Source organism: Enhydra lutris, unplaced genomic scaffold (assembly GCF_002288905.1).
Source record: "Enhydra lutris kenyoni isolate GAN:26980312 unplaced genomic scaffold, ASM228890v2 scaffoldscaffold27, whole genome shotgun sequence".
Lineage (NCBI taxonomy): Eukaryota > Metazoa > Chordata > Mammalia > Carnivora > Mustelidae > Enhydra > Enhydra lutris.
The window spans coordinates 16,730,035-16,750,705 of NW_019154111.1; the positions used below are offsets into that span (position 1 = coordinate 16,730,035).

Here is a 20,671-nt window from a genome sequence, read left to right on the forward strand (position 1 = left end):
AAGACTTAATGAAATCATCTCTTTTGTGAAGGAAGTCAGGAAGGAGAAACGTAAGAACTCAGGGCAAGATGGCGACACAACAGGGAGACCTATGTGTGAGCTGTTAGAACTTGGGAAAGAAGTAGAAGGAATAAAAATGATTACAGAAATGACAAATTTTGAAGAAACACAAAGGAGAAGAGAAACTGATGAAAATATAGTAAGTGGCTTGAAGAGTACAAATGTGAGTATACAACATAAAGAAATGGAGTTAAAGAAAGTTGAGGAAAATTAAATGTAATGAGTACAGAAGACAAGCAAAATGAGCCAATATGTGCGGAACTGGAGTCTCCAAAGCAAAACATGAAAAGAAAAAACTGTAATATTTAAATATGCAATTCTAAAAAATGTTTGCTGAATACATATACTAGTAAAAGTGAACCAGAATGATCAACACTAAGCAATATCCTGGTCAAGTTATTGTTTCCATGAACTTCTTTGAAGATCTACTTGGGAAATTGCTGGAGAAATAATGAAAAAAAAAAGTCAGACTGAAATAATCTATTACAGAATGTTGGCTAAAATAAAAATGGAGATTAAAGGGGTTTGACCACATATTTTCCATTTCCATTGTTCTTTTTTTTTTTTTTTTTTTTTTTTTCTTTTTTTTTTTTTTTTTTTAAAGATTTTATCCATTTATTTGACAGAGAGATCACAAGCAGGCAGAGAGGCAGGCAGAGAGAGAGGAGGAAGCAGGCTCCCCTAGAGAGCAGAGAGCCCGATGCGGGGCTCGATCCCAGGACCCTGAGATCATGACCCGAGCCGAAGGCAGCGGCTTAACCCACTGAGCCACCCAGGCGCCCCCCATTTCCATTGTTCTTTATTTCCTCATGCATCTTTGAGTTTCCATCAGAAAAAGGTTTTTCTTTGCCTGAATAAAAACCTTTTAACATTTTCTTTGGGGCTGGGTTACTGATGGCAAATGTGCAGTTATTGTTCTTCAAAAATTTATGTATTTCATTTTCATTCTCAATGAAATGTTTCTCTCAATAAAGGATTCTTGTTGGCATTTTCAAGTTACTATTTCATTATCTTTGAGATCACATAATTTTCTAGCAAAGAGTCACCTGCCTGTGATCATCACTTCTTTCATCTTTATTTAGTCAGCTATACACTTAACATTTTCTTACATTTTTCTTATTATATTCCTCTCCGTGCACCTGGGGGGCTCAATCAGTTAAGCATCTGCCTTTGGCTGAGGTCATGATCCCAGGGTCCTAGGATGGAGGCCCACATCAGGCTCTCTGCTCAGCGGGGAGCCTGCTTCCCCTTCTCTCTCTGCCTGCCTCTATGCCTACTTGTGATCTCTCTCTGTCAAATAAATAAATAAAAATTTTAAAAAATAAATAAATAAACGATCTTTTTAAAAAATATTATATTCCCTTTCTTCTCTTTCTCTCAATAGCCTTATTTACATAAGAATGCCCCACTTATGTGCCTTACACCCTCTTACTTATTTTCAGTCGACCTGTCCATGCTTATTCTGATATTTTCTTCTGAACTATTCACAAACAGTGCCCTCATCTGTATTTAATATGTTGTTAAATCTTTGCTGTTTATTTCTAAATTTGGTTATTATATTTGTTAGTCCTAAAATATCAGTTTTGGATAGTGTCTAATCCTGTCCAATTTTTAAAAAGATTTTATTTATTTATTTTTAGAGAGAGAGAAAGAAAGCACGCATGGGGGATGAGGGGCAGAGGGGAAGGAAGAGGGAGAGAAGCAGATTCCACTGGGCATGGAGCCCAATGCAGGGCTCCATCTCACAATCCTGGCACCATGACCTGAGCAGAAATCAAGAGTTGGATACTCAACAGACTGAGCCACCCAGGTGCCTCAATTCTCTGCCAAATGTTTAAGTTCATATTTTATCTCCTTTAGCCTGGGGCACCTGGGTGGCTCAGTCTTTAAGCATCTGCCTTCTGCACAGGTCATGATCTCAGGGTCCTGGGATCGAGCACTGCATTGGGCTCCCTACTCAGTGGGAAGCCTGCTTCTCCCTCTCCCACTTCCCCTGCTTGTGTTCCTTCTCTCTCTCTCTCTCTCTGTCAAATAAATAAATAAATAAAATCTTTTTAAAAAATAAAATAAAAATCTTAAAAATCTCCTTACTCAATAAACTTGTTATTTCAGGATCTTTGATGAGTCTTTCCTGTTGCCTGTTTCTTAGTGTTTCTTTCAATCAATCTTTCCTCTTCACATGCCTTGATACCTTGGATATTTTTTATTTTGTTCCAGACATTGTACTTGCAAAACTGGTTGTATACATAATTTCAGTTGGGGCTTAAGATGACATCAGCTTCTTCTAGAAGTGATTTATCTTTTGTTTCTGCCAGGACCACTATAAACATGCGATTATCTTCATCATCTCCCAGAAATGGAAATGTTTCAGGACTAACTTCAGTCTCTATGAAGGCCTCTTTATATACACTTCACCCTTGCTCTTAGCTTGATCCTCTGGGATCTTTCTTCAAAGGTACAGTATCTACCAGAGCCCAATTTACTTCACAGAGCTTAGACTCCAATTTCTGCTCCCCAAGAATTCTGCAGTAAAATCAGGGTGGACTCTTTTCTGACATATTTCACAAATAATAATTACAAGCAAAAATTTAATTATAAACAAAAAAAGAAGAGTTTGGAGTTTCATATGGAGTTTCATATATAAATTTAACTATAAACCTGGAATAGAAAAGGATGTTCTAACCATCACTCAGAATCCAGAGTCCTCAAAGAAAATATTGATAATTTTCACTACATTAAACAAACAAGCAAACATTCTACATGTCAAGAAATACCATAATCAAACCCAAAAGGCAACCCAGGAAAAATATTTGTAATTCTTTCACAGACAAAGGACCTCTTACTAGAATATATTAGTGGCTAAAAATAAATTTAAAAATTGAAAAACAGGCAAAGGTCATGAAAAGGAAATGCAAGTAACTTTTAAACACATAAACAGATGCTCAAAATCATCTTTAATAAAAAATGTAATTAAACTACTTTGAGATGCCACTTTATCTTATCATATTGGCAAAAACTGGGAAGTTTGAGAAAACACTCCATTAGTAAGATGATGGGAAAACAGGCATCTTCACACAGTGCTGATTGGAATATATATTAGTGCAATTACTATGAGCAAAAATTTGGCAATAACTATCAAAATTAAAGAAACCTCCAGAACAATAATCCAATATATGATATTTTTCAGCTATACCTGCACAGGTGGAAAATTATATAGATGCACACATTTATTCATTGCAGCATATTGTCTAACAGAAAGAGTTTACATTTATAATATCAAAATATGTAACAGTAGGAGAAAGAGCAAATAAATTCTAGTATGAGGACTATAACCATTGTTTTTATTTTCATAGAAATACCACAAGCCCAACAACATTAAAATAATTAGTAATAATACACACTAAAACTAAAAAGCACAATGGCATAAAGCAACACAAACTCTAGTTCATAAGAAATCAGATAAAGTAAATAGAAATTTCTGTTAGTATTCTATGTTGATTTTGCAGATTTCTGTATGGACAGGAAGAAGAAGGGCCTTGTCAAGGAAAAGAGAAAATGAGAAAGAGGTCTGTTGGAATATATCATCCGTAAGTATGTTTTAGGGAAGTACATGAGAGGTATATTTTATAATCCTTTCAATAACAGAAAATAACTCTCAGTTGCCTTCAGAATTGAATGACAAATTGGCTTGAAATAAAATTATTAGATCAAAACCTTTCTCCTTCAAGATTCCACTGAAAGGGTCTCCTTCATACCCTATACTGGACTCAGTAATTCACACACATACACACACACAGATATATCTTGCATTTCACCTTCTGTTACTAATATTGTATACGTAATTATTTCACTGATAAACTTTGTCCCCACCATCCTGGAAATCCCACAGTAATAGGGACTGTGATTATTATTTGCCTCTGATTCACCAAGGTTTGTGTAAGTACAGAGTATGTACACAGTACTTATTTTTTTTCATTACATATATTTTTAAAGGCACAAATGAACAAACGAGTAAAGACAAAGTCTTTATTTATATTACTTCATCTTCCTCCCACATTTAACATTAGAGCAAAGGCATCTGAAGAAAGGTAAATTTAGCTCTACAGTAAATAACCTGCATATTCTAAGTTCATGCTTAAAGGATTTTTAGTTCTCTTTTGAATTCGGTAAGAATTTTTCTATGTGTGAAGCTTCTTATAGTCTGTACCACAGAACTTTTTTTTAATTTTTAGATGAAGTCATTTAGATTCAAAATTTAAATACACTTATTAATATGTACTTATGTCAATCAGTAATACAAGATCTTGGGCAAAAATGTGAAGACAATAACAGCGGATGCAGAATGGCTCCCCTGTGCCAGACACTCTTTCAGGAGATTTATGAATAATAACCAGTTAATCCCAAATTAACTCTCTCGAGTTGGGTTAATTATATAGAGGAGGCAACTGAGATAAACAAAGGTTAAGATAAAATATATTTTTATCTTATTATTTTAAATAATATTTTGCAATTATATATTTATATCAGATAAAACAAACCATGAAGACAGTTTCCAAAGGAGAGAACCGCCTGGGGGACAAGAGACACTTTGTAATACTTAAGATAAATATCATTAAATGAATATAAAATATGTATGCCTATGCACAGAACAGATGTATAAAAGAAACTCAGCAGAGGTTACTTCCAGGGGGAATGAAGAGTCTACAGTGAGAGGAGGATTGATATTTTACTATAAACATATTTGTACTTTCTGAAAGATTTGCTGTGTACAATGTTACACTTTCTGTTAAAAAAAAAAAAAAGAGGAAAAATATTACCTATCCTGAATGTGCGTTATTTATGTTCTACTTGGCAAGAGATACCAACTGAAGGGAGAAAAGCCAAGGCCCAAACTGTCAATACCACAGTCTCGCTCATGGTCAGTCCTGTTTGAACAGAGTGTTTAGGGTAATTTACAAACACAAAAAAATATGTATTTTGTAAGTGTTATGATTGTGCTTTTGGGAAAAACATATTCTAAAAATATAGTTTGTTTCCTTTTCTTTGAATCATTTTATATGTTCATTTTAAAAGGCCCTTGTGAAATGTATTCCCACTGTAATATATAACTGCTCACTAGTCACTTTATTAATAGAAAGCTGCATGGTGCTCCGTCTATCAGGAGTAACTGGTATTCAATATTGCTTTGAAAACAGCACCAGTTTTTGATCTCCATAATTCCAGTTTTATAATCATTCAACATCTGATCAGGAACAAATCTCATCATTTTCAAACTATATTGAGGTGGGATGATGAGATATCAGTTCAAGATATTGTTTCAGTTGAAAGGGAAAAACACCTGTAAAAAAAAAAAATCTACTTGTCTGTTTCAAAATGCCTTTTTTTTTTTTAAAGCTGTAATCTGATGGACAAGAAATACATGATAGGAGACTTACAATAAGAGGAGCCACAACTGCTTGTTTTGCCTTCAATTCAATCAGACTCACCAAAGAAATAATAATGCACAGGACGGGATGGGATGGGATTGTCAGTGCTTTGTTTACTTTTGAGCTAAGTACAGGCAACCCTGAACCATAAGGAAATCACCTAATCCCTATCAAAAACACATGTTAAATAAGTATATATCTGATATAAAAAGCCTCACCTCATTTGGGGAGATGTGGGTGAACAGCGATAGCTGACATTTACTGACACATTCCAGCTGACCTTGCACTCTTCCATTTACTATCACATTTAATATCCAGGTTTTGGGTTTTTTTTTTTAAAGATTTTATTTATTTATTTGACAGACAGAGATCACAAGTAGGCAGAGAGGCTGGCAGAGAGAGAGGAAGCAGGCTCCCCACTGAGCAGAGAGCCCGATGCGAGGCTTGATCCCAGGACCCCGGGATCATGACCTGAGCCGAAGGCAGAGGCTTTAACCCACTGAGCCACCCAGGCACCCCAATATCCAGGTTTTTTAATGTTCAAGATGGTGAAGCAAGTGCCGCCAGGCTAAGTGACTGAGTCAAAACAAAACCCTCTAGAAAAGGAAGAGGAGACCCTCAAATCCAGGATCTGAGCATTCTAAGCTCAGAGTTGAGTATACATCATTTATTCACCAAATATTTATTTAGCTTCTCTCTGCCAGGTCCTCCTCAAAGACCTTGCAATGCCATCCTCTACTGGGAGAGACTGATGGTATCCTGTGGACCAACTTTCTTGTTTAAATAACATTTGCAATAAATTATATGGTGTCCAGGTAGAGTGCGCTGTATTTAAGATGGAAGTTGGGTCTCTTAGAGTAGAAGGATGAGCCCAGCACTCAAGGAGTAAAAGCAGTAGCCAGTGTAGAGCAGAAGGAACTCACAAGCAGAAAGAAAAACACAGTCCCTGAGGTTTTAGGAAAGAAGCGCAGCTGTTTGCAGAGAAAAAGGAGGCCTGTGCATGGGACCGCAAAAGCAGAGGGAGAATGGCACGAGTGAAAAACCATAGAGGTGGGAATGGGGACAGAATATATAAGACTTTATAGATTCTGGAAGAGTTTGAATTTTATTCTCAATAACATAGGAATTCACTTAAGGGGTTTAGACCAGAAAGATTCTAATTTATATTTTTCAATGTAAAATTTTCTTGGCAAGTAAGTAGATGATGGTACTACCTGCTTAAGCAGACTTTATAATTTTACTCAGACAAAGATAGTTTTGAGAATAAAACAAGGTATTCCTGATAGTCACTCTATGATGACAGGTCTACACTAGGACTGTCCCAGGTGTATTTGTTAGCTTTTCCTGTAACATACTTCTCACTGGATTTAAACAACACTTATTCAGCTCATTTCTATTCAGCTATTTCAATTCTAAGAGTCAGTTAGAAGCATTTTGTGCTCTGAGCCTACTTGAAGGATTTCCTCTGGGCTCACAGGCAGATTGGAGAAGGCCAGTCTGAAGCTGGGGTAAGTAATCTAAGATGGTCTTTGAATCACTTTGAACCACTATAGACTCATATGTCTGGTTGTTGTCAGCCAGGGATATTTGAGCAAATGTGTCACTGGTCTCTCATTATCCATCAGGCCGGCTGACTCACAGAGTGGCAACAGGGCTCTACAAACAACAAAAGTTGAAGCTACAAGACCTCTTGAGGCCTAGGCTTGTAAATTATATGAGTCATCGTTTCTACTACATTCAATGTGTCAAAGAAAGATACAAAGTTAACCTTCGGTTTAAGGAGTGGAGAACCACACTCCCCCTTTTGGTGAGAGCGACTGTGAAGTTTTGGGGCCATTTTGCACACTCTATCACCAGGCACAACGGAATGTATGCTCACGCTGCATTTGCTGAAATGCGGAAAACTAAAGGAAGGACAGATTCTTTCCAAGTACCACAAAACGAAGGCGATTCTACCACTGGCAGACTTCAAACAGTCTCAGAATTATGAAAACATCTCCTTTGGAAGGTATATCAGGACTTCAAAGCACCAAAGAGAGTTAACAGTCTGGAGGTTGTATAGACGGGCTCTCTGTATTAGAATAATCCTTTAAACCCTCCCTAACACAGCCATATTCTCAAAATGAAGCAGGTATCTTTAAAGCAGATGCTTGTATCAGGTATATTCACTGAGTAGAGTGATTAAGCATAGACGATATCTGCCTATTTCTGGTCCTATGCCTCCTGGTCTCTTGTGCTGCCTCTGGGGCCATATCCTTTCACAGCCCAAGGATTCTTACTCTTTGAGAAACATGGCGATGGCAATTGCAAAAGAAATTCAGAGAAGTCAGGATGAAATTCAGAGTCTCAGAGCAAGAGGAAGGATGTGCCATGGGTCTCATCATCTGAAATGTTCTCAGCTTTAATCCTTGTCTGGTATTCCCATGGCCTCTTGCCTAGAGGGCAAGATCTCCACTAGTCCATACTGTAACCACATCCCCAGGTCCTCCTGCACCTGATCAGCAACCAATGGATCCAGAGTTTACAGAAGTCTTTAAAAAAAAAAAAACAAACAAACAAGGGCGCTTGGGTGACTCAGTGGGTTAAAGCCTCTGCCTTTGGCTCAGGTCATGATCCCAGGGTCCTGGGATCGAGCCCCACATCAGGCTCTCTGCTCAGCAGGGAGCCTGCTTCCCCCTCTCTCTCTGCTTACTTGTGATCTCTATCTGTCAAATAAATAAATAAAATCTTTAAACAAACAAACAAACAACCTTCCCAGAGTGTCTTGACAAACTACCAGGTTTAGGAATCATTGATATTATCAAGTTTATACATGAACCTATATTCTTCACTTAATTTTGCTGCAAATGGCTTGGTGTTTTCTTGAAACCTAAAGAAATCATAATGTATAAATTATGTCCTAAGAAAATACAACTTATTTTGTTTTCTTTGAAATACTTTTAATAGACAAAGAGCATTTTGTGTCACTGAGTACAAGCATATGTTATTTTCTTGCGCTTATCTTTACTGTGTTTAGCAGGTATTCCATTTTTCACAAATGGAAGGTTTGTTTCAACCCTATGTCGAGCAAGACTACCAGAACCATTTTTCCAAGAGTTTGCTCAGTTCATGTGTCTGTAATACATTTTGATAATTCTCACAACATTTCAAACCCTTTCATGATTACTATATTTTTATGATGATCTGTGATCAGTGGATTATGACTTGCTGAAAGCTCAGATGATAGTTAACAATTTTCAGCAATAAAGTAGTTTTTAATTAAGATGTGTACATTGTTTTTTAAACACAATGCTATTGCATATTTAACAGACTACAGTATAGTATAAATGTAACTTTTATATGCACTGGGAAACCAAAAAATTCATTTAACTCACTTTATTGCAACACTCACTTTATTGTGGTGGTCTGGAACCATACTCACAATATCTCTGAGGTATGCCTGTAAAGAAATTCCTATAGTAGCGGTATACTTTTCAGATTTCTGACATTGGGACTCTGTAAATTAGATTTAGTTTCTTTGGGATATGGCTGGCAGATGCCACTTCAATGTATTAAATCTTCAAGATGGGTACATTATTCTCCTGAAAAGAATGCTAAAATGTATAAAAATGAAAAGTAGCAACAACAGAGCACACAGAAAAGAAAATTTCTGCTCAGTAACACATAAACTAGTGGAAAGCAGAATCCATGCAAAGAGCAAGGTTTGCTATTTCTTTCCTTTGTGTATACCAAACACTGTTAAGATAATAGCAATAAGGTCTATATAATGTCTATAATGTCAATAATCATTAAGTCTTATAGCATGGCCTCCACAAGGCTTTTCACTAAGCTTGCTACTAGCATTAGTCTATTAATCTGCACCAAAATCATGAGGCAGGAGTACTATCTCTATTTTTTTTTAAATAAGATTTTATTTTATTTATTTGACAGAAAGAGACAGAGATCACAAGTCGGCAGAGAGGCAGGCAGAGAGAGAGGAGGAAGTGGGCTCCCTGCTGAGCAGAGAGCCCGATACGGGGCTTGATCCCAGGACCCTGAAATCATGACCTGAGCCGAAGGCAGAGGCTTAACCCACTGAGCCACCCAGGTGCCCCTATCTCTATTTTAAAGATAAAGAATCCAGAACATAAGAATGTTAAGCAACTTGTACAACTTGCATGCTGGTGAGTGGTAGAGCTGGGATAGGACCAGGTCTTCATAACCCAAAAACCCATCTAGTCAACCATTCCTACAAGCTGAGCTAGAAGGAGAAGAATAGGGGCAGAGCAAAGGCAGAGAAGATGATAAGATCTGAAAACATGGTCATGATTTCTCAACATATGCTTAGTAATGACTACAAATTTGACTTACAAACTTGAGATGCTCCCAAACCCAGCAATCAATGCACAATTCAGGTAAATATGCAACTACTCTCAGAGGGAAATGAAGAACCTCATGTTCTTTCACGCTCTTCATCTTCTAATCCTTCACACTTTGAGAATATTATTAAGCTAAAATGTAGGTGTTTTTTCCTTTATTTAGGGGGAGGATTGTTTGCTTTTGTCTCTATTTAATCATATCTGTCAATGAGATAAAATTTCTCTGGTGTTTTATCAATGAAATGTCATAGTATTCAAGGACTGCCCACCAAATGGACAGAGTTCACTGGTGGGAATTGAGTGATAAGCCCAATTGAGTGGGTCTTTTTCCAAAGGGCAGAGAAGAATCAGCGTAACTCCTCCTCTTCCACATACTGTTATATAGATCTCCCCATAAGGAAAAGGACATTTCACCCATTTGGCAAGTAGTTTAGGAATTTTTACAACTAGTGAAGAAAAGTTAGCCAAATATGGATTATAGCTAGGAATAATCTTACCTGAAAGTGATCTGTATCTTGACTGATAGTAAACAGTACAGATCATCTGCATATAATCTACACTGGGACTTTTGCTGAAAAGGCTTTCCAAATGATTAGTAAAGACAGATATATCATACATTTATATATCTCTTCTTTTTGCTTATTATTTATATTTTAAATGGGGATTTGTCTTTTTAAATTTCCACAGAAAATGCTTTAAGTTGTTTTATTAGATATATTCCAAAGAGACAACATTTCTAGTAAATGGAATATTTAAATATCTATAATGGATCTTTATCTTCTTCTGAATTTCATACACTGAGAATAGCAGAGGAATTATTATGATGTAAGATTTTGTTTGAATTATTAGGAACTGCCTACCTTCATTTTAAGTACAGTCAACAAATCAAACTTTATTATTTTGTTTAAGTACCATAAAATCTCCCTTTCAGTGCCACATGCTGGGTTCAGTTATTTGAATGTATCTAGATGAATGCCAAGAGAAGGGGACCATGTATTTTCTGGAACTTTGCTCTTATTTCATAACCCACTTGTTACCTCCTGTTTTCAAGACCAAAGGAGAGCTATAGAAGGATGTAATGGAGGTAGACCATTTGGCCCAAATATCAAGTGTTTAGAGATCTGTGCATATGCTCTAACAAAGTAAGGTAGAGTGATGTTTTATTATAAATACATACCTCCTGAAATCCATCAATGCTAGCTAAACATGAGTGAGAGAGCAAGGTCAGGGGTAGGGATTCTCATGATAGGAAAATTGCATGGGTCTTAACATAACTCGTAGAGTTTATTTTCGTCTTCCTATCTTAATAAAAAAATTTTTCTTTCAAATGTTCCATTTAAGTTGTTTTCTCATAATTGCTAAGGAAGGAAAATATTTTTTTTCTTCAAACAATTTGATAAAATCTTCTATCTGTAGCTAGCCAGAATTTTAAGGTATGTCAAGAACCCCACTTAAAAGAAGCACATAAAAAACAGATCTACGCTCAGCCTATCTGGGGGGAAAAAGCCTTAAAATTCATTTTGTGGGGCTGAATGACTAAGAGGAGCTGTCTACATTAATCAGATTGAAGAAGAAATGGCCAGATATCTATTAAGTGCTGCATGGAGACAGACACTGACAATCAAAGCTAGAAAGTTTTAATGAAGAGACTTAATTAAAGCATACATCATCTTCAGAAATAGGAGTCCTTAATTCTGAGAAAAATCACTGCCAAACTTAGCTCAGCTGTACTAATTAAAGAGATTGGGAATTCAGAAAGCTATCCTGCTAGAAAAAGGTAAGCTAAGGAGCGACTTTACAGAATCCCGCCCAGAGAGTATATTGTTGGGGCTCTGATCTTTTATGACTGAGACTCTTGAAGATTTGGGGCAGGAACAGGACTTTAAATGATACCCCCAGAAGACCCCCTCATGAAGTACAGAATTCTCATCTAAACATCCTGACATCCAAGAACCTCAATGCCAGAGGCAATGATTCACTAAATTCTTTGGTCAATTTTTGAATATCTCAATTTAACAGGAAGTATTGTCTTCAACTGAGCTGACTCTATCTCTTTGAGGTTTTTACTTATTGTTTAAATCTTGCTCTCTAAAATTATCCAGATAAAGTCTAACCCTATTTTGCTGTACCTGTATCTGTTACATCTTTTTTTCTTTTTTCTTTTCTAACACAGCAGGATTCCCTAATGTTTCTACTGTGCCTCATAACCGCATTTCAGACCTTACCACCATTAGGGTCAGTACCTTCTGGAAGAAACGCAGTTGCCATTCTTCTTTAACTGTGATACCTCAAAGTCTTATCTGTTCAGTGTGTCATATAATAGGACTATTGCCTTCAGTGCTTTGGAGTCTCAAATTTTGTAACTACTACCTAATTTTGCATTAACACTTCAGCAGTTACAGTGCACTGTTGGCTGATTTTAAACTTGTAATCAACTAAAGCTCCTGTCTTTTTCTTATGAGCAGCACTGAACCAGGTTCATCAATATTTTGTACTTCATCAGTGATTAATTTAAGTCCAAATTTGTTTCATCTTTATTGAACAAATGATCAATGTCCACTTTAAGAAAAATTAGAAAATATAACAAGCCAGGAAGATGAACAAGAATAAAAATTAAGTATAAATCATCCTTTTTATTCCAAACATTTGAAGACAACCAGCATTTCCATTTTGGTAAATATTTTATCCTCTTTTTCTATGCATACCTATGCTGGCCATTGGATATTTATGTGCATTTTTTGTGCACACATACAACATGTAATTATATATATTCTATGATCTTATGAGCTATTTCCAAGCTGTAACTTTGTAAACATCTTTAAATTTTTAAGATACATATTTATTCATATATATTTTTGCGTGAAATGGCTTCACAATATTCCAGTTTTAGATATAACAACACTGTTCAAGGTACTATGGCCATGTAAAAAAAACCACTTCAAAATGTAGTAACTCAAAACAATAGTCTTTCTTTTGCTCTCAAATCTCCAGTTTGGAATAGCTCAGCAGACAACTCAAAAGTAGAGTTCTGCTCTACTTAGAATCAGCTGTAGCGGCTCAAAGCCTGGAGGCTGATTTTATCTGAACTCTCATTCACTTACATGAACACTTGATGCCGGTTCTACTCCAACACCTACATGTCACCTTGCCATGTAGTTTGGGCTTCCTCACAATGTGGAAACACAACAAACAGGGTTTTGAGGGAGGAAAAATTCTAAAAGAGACAGAACCAGATGGAAAGTCATATTGCTTTTAAACATCACTTTCAGCATATTCTATTCAATGAGAGAGCCAGAAAGTCCTACTCAGATTCAGGAGAAGGCAAAACAGACTCCAACTGCAAATAGGGGAGGGACAAGGTTAAGGAAGAGCATGTGGGACTGGAAATATTTTTGTGACAATTTGGGAAATTACTATGGCCACAGCCGTAATTCATTTAACCTACTTGACACTGTTTAAAATTTCCACCATTATAAAAAATGCTGCAGAAATATTTCTCAAATATTCATTTGTGGGCATTTACATAATGATTTCCCTAGGATATATTCTGAGAACAGTGATTACTGGGTCAAAGTTTACCCACATTTCTAAGGCTTTTGATAGATACTGGCAAATTGTCATTCAGAAACATGATGGCAATTTAGACCCAGATCACCGGTATATGAATGGAAAAGTCTGTTTCCTAACTCCAGCTTAAAGACTGGGTATTATCAGACTTCTTAATATTAGCCAGTACTATATTATTGTTATTTAAGTTTGAATTTCTTCAGTTATGAGTACTTTTGAACATTTTATATGTCTACAGGTTATTCGTATTCTTAGAAATTGCTTTTTCTTGGCCTTCGATCACTTTTCTTTTGATCTCTCTCTTTGAAGTGTTTCAGAGTGTTTTCTGTATTGAGGACATTAAACCTTGTCATATATATTGCAGTGCTTTTCCAATTTGTTATTTGCCTTTTATACCCTATGTAAGTTTCCTGTATTTTCCTGTATTCAAAAGAACATTCATTTCTTAATAATGGTTGGAGGCCTTCTTCAAGACATACATTACATAAAAATTAACCTATATTTTCTTCCAGTACTTTTTTTAAGATTTAATTTTTATAGAGACTCTTAAATAAATCTGAAATTTGGTGTATGGAAAGAAATTTTTAAAACCTTTATTTTTTTCTAAATAATTTTCTTGGAAATCATTTGTTTAATAATTCATTTTTTTCTATTAAAGATGTCACCTTTATCTCAAACCAAATACTTAAATATACTAGTTCCTCACTAGTTCCTGACTATATATTTTGATTTTCTATTTGCCTCCATTTATCTGTCCATTGCAACTTGTTTGTCTATCAACCTACTCTTCTACTTTCCTCAGTGTATTCTTATTACACTATTATAGACACTGCTGCTTAATGGACAGTGATATGTAAACTTTCTTGTTTCTTAAAGCCGTTTGTAAATCTGATAGAAGTTTTGAATTCTCTACCTAAGAACTAGTTTCTCTACCTAGAAAAATTCTGTACCAAAAAATTATTTCAATCAATCAATCAATAAATAAATAAAAATAAAACAAAAAAATTGTTTCAATCAGAAAGATTATGAAACTTATGAAAAACAGAAGGAAACTGAGCACGGTAAAGAGTTTTTTAAATCTTGCACAGGTAGCCAGGCAAGACTAGTTGCATTTAAAGTAACTTATGCATTAAACAGCTTAACGCATAAGTTACTTTAAATGCAACTAGTCTTGGGCACCTGGGTGGCTCAAGGCATTAAAGCCTCTGCCTTCGGCTCAGGTCATGATCCCAGCGTCCTGGGATCCAGCCCCACATCGGGCTCTCTGCTCTGCAGGGAGCCTGCTTCCTCCTCTCTCTCTCTCTCTGCCTGCCTCTCTGCCTACTTGTGATCTCTGTCAAATAAATAAATAAAATCTTTAAAAAAAAATAAATAAAAATAAATGCAACTAGTCTTGCCTGGCTACCTGTGCAAGATTTAAAAAACTCTTTACCGTGCTCAGTTTCCTTCTGTTTTTCATAAGTTTTTGTTCTATTCCCAGTTTGTTAGCCATAAATATCTTTTTAAACTTTTTATTGAGATATAAGTCACTAACCATAAAATTCATTCTTTTAAATTGTACATTTAGGTTTTAGTATATTTACAAAATTATGCAACCATTACCCTTAACTAATTCCAGAACATATCATCACTCCAAACAGAAGACATTCATTAGTAATCACCCCCATTCCCCACTTCCTCCAGGCCCTAGTAACCACATCTACTTTCTGTCTCTATGAATTTGTCTATCCTAAACATTTCCTATAAATACTTTCTTATCAAATTGAGCCCATTATTTCCAACTCTTAGAGAGATTTCTAAATTCTGATTCTACTCCAGGTTACATTAACTATTAATTTTACACTGCTAGATGAATGCTAATTAGTTTTATAAATATGCCTCTGTGTTCTAAGCCATTGCTAAATTTCAAACAGAATTTTGCCAATTATTTGTGCAACTGCTATGTAGGAATCTTCTATTACCTTGTTATAAGAAGCTAAAAGTTTGCTCATCTTTAGAATCATCTTGTCTGCGGGTCTCTATGTCGCCTTCAAGCACATCTTAAAAAACTATTAAGTGATTAGGTAAAAACTTGTTACATTGTTTCTGGTATACCAGCCAAACCCTTCCAAATCTTGAAATTAAGGTTTTTTGTGGAGTTTTTTGGTAAAATTTATTCTAAATCACCACATAGTAATTCCTACAAATCAATATACTCTTTCTCTATGTGAATAAACTGTGCCTCTCATAACAAAATTCAAACTCTTCTCTCATATTAACTGCAAATCTAAATCCCCACAATATTCAGAATAAAACCCTATATTAAAAAAACAAATTGTTAGTGTTTCCCTACTCTAAATTTTGTGACCTTTCTTTTTTCCATCACATCTCAAAAATCACAGATAATGTGGCAATTGTTAAATCGCCACTTTAATGTCTACTTTCTATACCCTTTAGTGTCTCCTATAGGAGAAAGAGTGAAAGGGACAGCAGTATAATTCATATCAATAGCCAAGTTGCTATTAATTATTGTAACAAATGATTCAATTTCTCATTCCTCCCCCCCAAACATTTGATTAATATAAATTATGAAAGATGAAGAGTCATGGACTCTGACAAGCATGACATCAGAAGGGCCCAAGGAGTGGTCCCATGGAGCCATCGGAGTCTTCAGGCCCTGTCCCCACAGAGCCCAGTGACCTGCCTCCAAGGCAGGGCTAGACCTGGCCACCAATCCACAACAGAGAGGGAGAGATGGAGCTACTATGTCCACCCAAGCTCCTCTCAACGTCTAGTTACCCCCAACCAACCCCCAGTGCTTTAGCTGTACGAGACATGCAGACAGAGCTGGCTTCCCACCAAGGTAGGGGTACAGCCACCCATCTGTTAGAATCAGCCTCTTTCTAATACGCTCATTTACAAAAGAGCTAGAGTTCCTCAACCCATCAGATCTCTGACCTCCTGTGGTGTGTATATATACGTGCATATTGTAGAACTAGAACAAAAATGGAGTCATATATGTTAAGGACAAAATGAAGTTGGCCAGTACAGTCCCATTAAAGAAAAACAAAACAAACTTACCTAAGTTACAGAAATGTACAGCTCTTCTCAAAAATCAGCAAAGGATGCCAGCCAATCCCCAAACACCAAGTCTGTTATGTCATCTTGGGACTTCCTTGTTCCACTGACTGGGCTACCCTGATCCAAATAAGGAAAAAGACCACAACTAGGCAACATTCTGCATTTGCCTTATTAAAATCCTTTAGTCTGGAGGAGCCTGGGTGGCTCAGTCAGTTAAGCAACCAATTCTTGATTTTGCCTCAGGTCGTGATCTCAGGGTCCTGGGATAGAGCCAGCACTGCCTCCCTGCTCCTCCAGGAGTCTGCTTGAGAGTTTCTCTCTGTTTCTCTACCCCTCTCCCCACTCACGGGCTCACTCTCTCTCTCTCTCTCTCAAATAAATAAATACATTAAAAAAAAGCCCTTTAATCTGTGAGCAACTCGGAACTCACAGCTCCCACAGCCTTGAGTTTCCCAGTTTGCAGGTCAAAACCCTTGCAATAAAGCTCGTCTTTCTGCTTTGTTTTATTCAGTGTGCAGAGTTCAGCAATACAAACCTGTGTACACATGGGGGCCAGGACCAAGCTCCACAGTGAATGATGCATCCCCTTCCCCAATGAAGAAATGACCAAGAAAAAAACCCCAAAAAACAACTTTAAAAAATGGGGAAGGGCGAGGAGAATGCTCCACACTGCGTCTCCGTGTGAGCCTCACAGGTGGAACTCTCACTAGAAGTAGAAAGTACCTCCTCAGTGCGTTGCATTAGCACCTGATGAAACTGGCTGATCTGCACCAGGTGTGGGACAGGAGATGGTGTAAAGACCACTGCATCCCCTGGGATTCGCCACCAAGAGCCGCACTTTAACCAAGATCCCAGAGATCGAAGCTGAGATGGCTCAGACTCAAGAAAAACAAGGCCATCACACACTACCTAAGCCCGATTAAGGCTTGCGTTTCTAAGCTTTGCAGAGAACTCATTACTCCAGAAGGTGGTGGTAGTGGGCTAGGAGAAGATTTGGATGTAGCCAAGACTGGTGATGCACAAATACTGGGTTTGTGGATTTTCCATCTATGGAGAAGTCAACACGGCTCAGTAACTGGCAGCGGTATTATTTCAGTATGAAGCCTGAGTTCACCACTCTCGCTACAGCTCCTGGTGTCATCACATACAAAGGTGCCAAGACCCAGCTTCTGGATCTCCCAGTTATCAATGAGGGTGCCAAGAATGGAAAAAAGTAAAGGAAGTCATTGTAGTGGCCCGGCTGTGTGACTTGATCCTGATTGTTCTGGATGTCCTGAAACCACTGGGACATGAGAAGATCACTGACTACAAGCTGGGAGGCTTTAGCATTCACTTGAACAGCAAACCCCTTAACACTGGCTTTAAGAAGGAGGTAAGGAAAGCATCGATCTCACTGTCACTTGCCCTCAAAGTGAGCTGGATGCTGAAATTGTGAGGAACATTCTGCCTGAATAAAAAATTAGTAATGCCGGTGTGGCTCTGCACAGTGATGCCACAGTACATGACTTTATTGACATGGTGGAAGGAAATAGAGTCTATATCCTTTGTATCTATGTGTTATATAAGATTGATCAGATCTCCATTGAAGAATTGGATATCATCTATAAAGTGCCTCACTATGCATTTATCTCTGCCTATCACTGCTGGAATTTTGGTAACCTGTTGGAAAATATATGGTACAAACAAAAACTGGTGAGGATTTCACCAAGCCCAAAGGGAAGTTGCCAGATTACACACCTCCAGTAGTGCCACCTTACCCCAGAATCACATGGAGGATTTCCACACGAATATTCACAAGAATGTTATCAAAGAATTAAACATCTTTCAGTCGGGGGGGGGGGTGTCTCTCTGTGAAACACGATTCTCAATAAGTGGGTTAAGACCATGCATTAGAGAATGAAAATGTCATTCATTGTGAAAAATTGAAGCCTTCTTCTTTCCCCAACTGCCAGGCCAACCACAGAGGCTTTCCCCATGACCAAGCGTTCTATCCCAGGTCCCTTCTGAGTTTGGCAGCCACAAGATCAGGAATCATAGGAGGAAGATGGAGACACCCACGCTGAAACTTCACTTTTCTTATCTTAGTGTCACCTTGTATACTGAACTGCATAAAAACCTGGTAGAGGGGGAAAAGTCACACTGGGTAAGGATTTCACAAATATCTACCTGGGGATTCATAATTATGGTGGTCATAGGGTTATAAACATTTTTGCAATCTTGTTCAGGGCATGTGTATGCAAATCTGAAATGTGTAAACAAGGACACCTATACCTGAGGTGAGGTTAATGAATGTTTAATGAATTTGTGAGTGACATAACCTTTTAGTGACAGTGCTCACTCTGATTTCAATGCATATAAGATATATCAGGAATTACTCATTTAAAGTTTCGCCTTTCATTATTTAATTAGTGGGAAATAAAGACAAACCTAAATATGTTTTATTACTGAAGAAAATGACAAAATATAATAACTACCATAAAAGAAAAAATTTTTACAAAAGCTCATCTAAGACCAACTTTGTTGTTTTTAACTCTATTTACAGAAATATATTAAGATAAATATAAGCTTTATGGCAACCCAAATATTTCATGTTTGATTTATGAATATGAGGGATAAGAGCTGTTACAAAACAGAAGGTAAATCCTTAATATATTCAATTCTAGAATGTGTTCATGACCTTTTTTGCTTTGTGCCACATAATGAATTATTCATAAAGCATTGATAAGAATGTGACATACAGTCTTAGACACACTGGATCAGATCACTGAACTGGGAGGTGAAGGCTGTAATTCTCATTTTGGCTGTTGTTACCCATGTGGCCCTGGCCAATTCACTCATTTATTCACTCAGCAACATTTCAGAGAACTTTTGCCATCTGCAATGAACTTTACTATGCAATGGGATATAGCAGTTAACAAAATGTCCCTGACTTCATAGAGCTTACAGTCCGGTCATTTAACCTCTAGTCAAGACACATAATTTCTTTGGTCTCAAGTGTTCTCGTCTATAAATAAAAGAATTGGGTATTTACAAAATCCTATCAAATGCTCCTGAGCCTTCATCAGTAAAATATTTGCTTTCAGTCATGTTCTCTGTAATGATTGTAAGTTGTCCTGAGTCATGCACCCCGTGTTGCAAGATCCCTATGTGACCGCTAGCAATTGTTCCTTGAACCAGATGGCATTTGTACTATATGATATGTCAAATGCTACCACAATACTTGCTAAACATTGCAGGTGTGCATCCCAGAGTCATGAGCTCTTTAAGTTCCATTCCACAACTCAGAGCATTCCAACCAGTGTGGGTGAGCTTTGTGGTTGTGAGCAGAAAGCAATTCCCTTCAGCGTCAGTTGATCTAAGGTATGGTAGGCTAGAGCATCTGGCTTGTGGTCTAAAGCAAGCAGCCTTATTTGTTGCCTTTCATGTACTATATACAGATATCATTTTTCAGTATGTCATGATGTAAAAGAAATTGAGAAGTATTACTCTAACCAACCAAGTTATAAAATCAAAAATGCAAATTATAATGAAGGTAAAGAAATAAAGAGCAGAAGAAATTTAGGAAAGGGTCACAGTCAGGGTCACCAAAACTAATTTAATATTATCTGTGTAAAATTGGAATCAACAGATATTAGACTATTTCAGAGGGTATAAAACCATACATCAGGGCCCCTGGGTGGCTCAATTGGTTAAGTACCTGGCCCTTGATTTTGGCTTAGGTCATGGTCTCAGGGTTGTAAGGGCTCCGCATTCAGTGGGGAGTCTGCGTGAGATTCTCTCTCCCTCTCTCTCTGCCCCTCTCTCTGCCCCTCTCTTTGCTGCTATAAACAAACAAATAAAATCTTTTAAAAAAACATAAAATCTATACATGAATATGACATTGCATCTAAAGTGAAGGAGTACCTGGGAATCTTTTGTCAAAAGTCTCAAAGAGGGCGCCTGGGTGGCTCAGTGGGTTAAGCCGCTGCTTTTGGCTCAGGTCATGATCTCAGGGTTCTGGGATCGAGTCCCACATCGAGCTCTCTGCTCAGTGGGGAGACTGCTTCCCTTCCTCTCTCTCTGCCTGCCTCTCTGCCTACTTGTACTCTCTGTCTGTCAAATAAATAAATAAAATCTTTTAAAAAAAAGTCTCAAAGAAACTATAAATTCATCATTTCAGTTCATGAGGCAGGAACCCCTGCCCCTTTATGTAATACATTT

The 20,671-nt window shown here is 37.2% G+C and overlaps 1 pseudogene; it reads left to right on the plus strand.

Moving 5' to 3' along the window:
• The first annotated feature begins 7,777 nt into the window (after nucleotides 1–7,777).
• LOC111151910 lies at nucleotides 7,778–18,534 on the plus strand (annotated as a pseudogene).
• Nucleotides 18,535–20,671: the final 2,137 nt, after the last annotated feature.